This window comes from Marmota flaviventris, chromosome 11 (assembly GCF_047511675.1).
Source record: "Marmota flaviventris isolate mMarFla1 chromosome 11, mMarFla1.hap1, whole genome shotgun sequence".
Classification (NCBI taxonomy): domain Eukaryota; kingdom Metazoa; phylum Chordata; class Mammalia; order Rodentia; family Sciuridae; genus Marmota; species Marmota flaviventris.
In genome coordinates, this window is record NC_092508.1 from 95,937,125 (window position 1) to 95,940,482 (window position 3,358).

The 3,358-nt window shown below is 51.7% G+C and overlaps 1 long non-coding RNA gene across 1 annotated transcript; it reads right to left on the reverse strand.

The window, feature by feature from the left end:
* Positions 1 to 437: 437 nt before the first annotated feature.
* Positions 438 to 2,965, reverse strand: LOC114093873 (uncharacterized). The gene is made up of 3 exons (XR_003582952.1): positions 2,887 to 2,965; positions 1,492 to 1,576; positions 438 to 523 (listed from the first exon to the last, which is right to left on the reverse strand). It is a non-coding gene; the product is annotated as an uncharacterized lncRNA (long non-coding RNA).
* Between the last annotated feature and the right edge of the window lie 393 nt (positions 2,966 to 3,358).

The following is a 3,358-nucleotide window of genomic DNA, read 5'->3' on the forward strand; positions in this document are numbered from 1 at the left end:
AGACAGGATTCCCCCACTGCTCTGTCTGAGCTCCTGACCCAGGCTATCAGGAGCATATGAACTGATGGGGCCGGGGGGGGTCACATGTCATTCAGTGGGGGTAGGGGTATGATATGGGTAAAGGGCACAGGCTCAGAGGTGAGAGGTGAGGGATGCCAGTTGTATCAGAAGGACCAGACTGCAGCTGAAAGGAATTGGAAAGGAGGCCGGAGGTTCCTGGAGAGGGCATCACCCTGGGAGTATCTGCCTGCGATCCACATGCCAGGTGTCTGGAGATGGTGGCGAGGTACAGGAAGAGACAGCAAGTTCTGAAGAACAGCAGCCTGGGAGAGCAGGGCCGAGCCCGGTGTCTGAGTCCATTCGGGCTGCTAGGATGAAGCCCCATAGACGGAGTGGCTTAAAAACAATATGTCTTTATTTCTCACAGTTCTAAAGGCTGGTAATCCAAGATCAAGGTGCTGGCGGATTCAGTGTCTGGTGAGGGTCCACTTCCTCTTCACGGACAGTGCCTTCTCTCCGTGCCCTCGCTTGGTGGAAAAGGGAGGAGAACTCTGAGGCCTCTTGTCTAAGATTCATTCAGGAAGGCTCCCTACTCTTGACCTTATCAGCTCCCAAAGGCCCTGCCTCCGCGCAGCAGCACTTTGGAATGAGGTTTCAGCTATGTATTGGGGAGGGAGGACACAAGCTTTCTTGTGTCCTGCTAAGCTCTTCAGGATAAGAGGATCTGGGCCCAGAGTTCTTGTGTGGCCCTTACCTCTCAGGGTGGGTGAGAGAGATCTGCACTGAGGCCCAAGCGGATAAGGCCTTGTGGCCCCTGTCCTGCAAGAAGGGTCTGCTCAGGCCCAAACTACCTCCAGGAAGACCACTGTGAGAAAGGGCAGTGGAGAGATCTATAGCTTCCACCTGCTCCCAGGTAAGCATCTTTCCCTGGAAGATGGACAACCCCACAGCAGCTTGGATCCCTGTATCTCAGAGGAGACTGCAGAGGGCTCTGAGACCGACCCTGGATATTTAGGAAGGGCACTAGAGGGCAGGAAACCTCATCCCACCTCCTAGCTGTGTTGCCTGGTCCCCTCTGAGCTCCCTCACTAATTGGTGACAGCCCTGTGCTGAGGTTACAGAAGAGGTTTCTATGCAATCACTGGCCGGGCCTGACTGGGCTGAGGCACAGTTGTTCCCTACCTGAGAACCAGAAGTCAGGTGGAGAGGAGAGCAACAGTGGCCTGGGACAGAGGAATCTGCAGGGGTGTTGAGTCAGCCCAGCCTCCTCCTTGAAGGAGGACACCCACTGTGAAGGAGTTTACAGAGCAGAGTAGATGTAGATAACCCTTCACCTCCAAAGATAGCTCCAGTGTCTAATAGTGGCCTGTTAGCCTGTGTGTGTTCCCCGGGGCAGCACAACCCTGACTCCTGGTGCCTGGGGACCTGCTCCCCAACACTCTGCACTCACTGCCCAGAGCCCAGGCACTGTTTCCACCACACAGTGCTCACCTGGGTGCACCCCCTGCAAGGCTCATGAAGATGGCCTAGTGTGTGTTCACAGCAGGCGGTGGGATGAGGGGTCCAGAATTCAGTCCTATTAGAAGGGTTGAAACACAGAGAGAATGAGGGTGTGTGCCCTAAAGGTAAAACAAAATTGGGGCTTGTGTGTGTGCGTGTGCATATGCACATGTGTATACGTGTCTATTGTGGTATGTGTGTATGCACATTTGTGTGTGCACATGTACATGAGTATATACATGCACGTGTGTGTGAACACACATGTGTGCTAGAGTTGGCTGGAGTAACTTCCTGGTGCACTTGAGGTGATGTTATGCAAAGCTAGGATTTCTGGTTCCCCCAACAGAGTCAGGATCCACAGGAAGAAGTTAAAGGGAGAAGCCTGGCTAGCCATGTCTAGCAGATCTACAGCCCTCAAGAGCCAGGATGAAGTGTGGACTCCAGAGGCTGGGGATATAGCTCAGTTGGTAGAGTGCTTGCCGTGCATGCACAAGGCCTTGGGTTCAATCCCAGCACTAAAAAAAAAAAAAAAAGGTGTAGATCCAAGGATGCTCAGGTTGGGAGAAGATGACTTCTCAAGATACAGAGTCCAGAAGGGACAAGTGGTGGAATAAGAGGTCCAGAATTTATCCCTGACCCTTCCTCACTCAGTACAACAGACAGAAGAATCAAGAAGGCCAGGACATAGCTTTCCCCAGAGCAGTGGACTTGGTGAAGGATGGAACCTTACCCAGCTGCTGAGGTTTCAATGCACAGCATCTTCATGTGGGCCTGGGACATCCCAAGGGTTGGGGACCATAGCATTAGAAGATCATGCAGAGACATAAGCTTGAGACATAAGCTTCAACTCCACACAAAGACTGTAAATGCTTGAGCTTCCCCAAGCCAACAAAAGTGGTGGGGGAGGACCCACTGCCTGGCTGACCATCAGGGCAAGTCTGTAAGGGTAGATAGTGCTTTGAAGTTCTGAGATGACTGCTTAGAGCGTCTGCCCACTGTGGGCACTGAGATACTACTGATATCTAGTGAAAGCTGTTATCCATGTTCAGTGTCACCCATGGGAATGAAGCCTTTGGTTCAAAGTCCAGTTTCGCTTTCTGCTATCTGGAGAAACCACACGGTCTTTTTGGGTTTCAGTTTCTTGATTTAAGACCATGTCAACCACTGCAAGTGACACCATGAGAATTAAACACACAGTAGGTGGCACACCATGAACACTCATAAAATGTCTACTCCCTCCAATGGGTTCCCATTCTGACTAGAAGGGCCACTGTGGTGTCTGCAGCGTCCCGGGGAATCAAGAGTCTCCAAAAACCTCCCCAGAGTACGTTAGGTGTAGAACCAGGCCTTATGGTTTGGGTCTGGAATGTCCCCCAAAAGGCTCACCAAGTACTGAAGCTTGGTCCCCCATGCAGCCGTGTTCAGAGGTGGGGTTTGGGGTTGTGATTGGATCAGGAGGGCTCTGATCTCATCGATGGTTTCATTCACTGATGATTTTATAATTGAATGGACTATTCAATCATGATGCCGGTGATAGAAACTAGAGGGGGCAGGACCTAGCAGGAGGAACGGAGTCATGAGCCATGACCTGGAAGGTGACATCTCATCCCTGACCCTTCCTCACGCTGTCCATTAGCTTCCTGGACACAAGGAGGTGAGCAGTGTTGCTCCACCACATGCTCTCCACCATCATGTCCAGGCTCAAAATACAGGACCAAGTGACCATGGACTGAAACCTCTGACATCAATCTTCCCCTGTTTAAGTTGATATTCTCAGGTATTGTGTGACCTCAGTGGAAAGCTGACTAACCACCTAAGAGAAGCTCATCATAGAGAAGCCAGCCCCTCCATCCCTCTG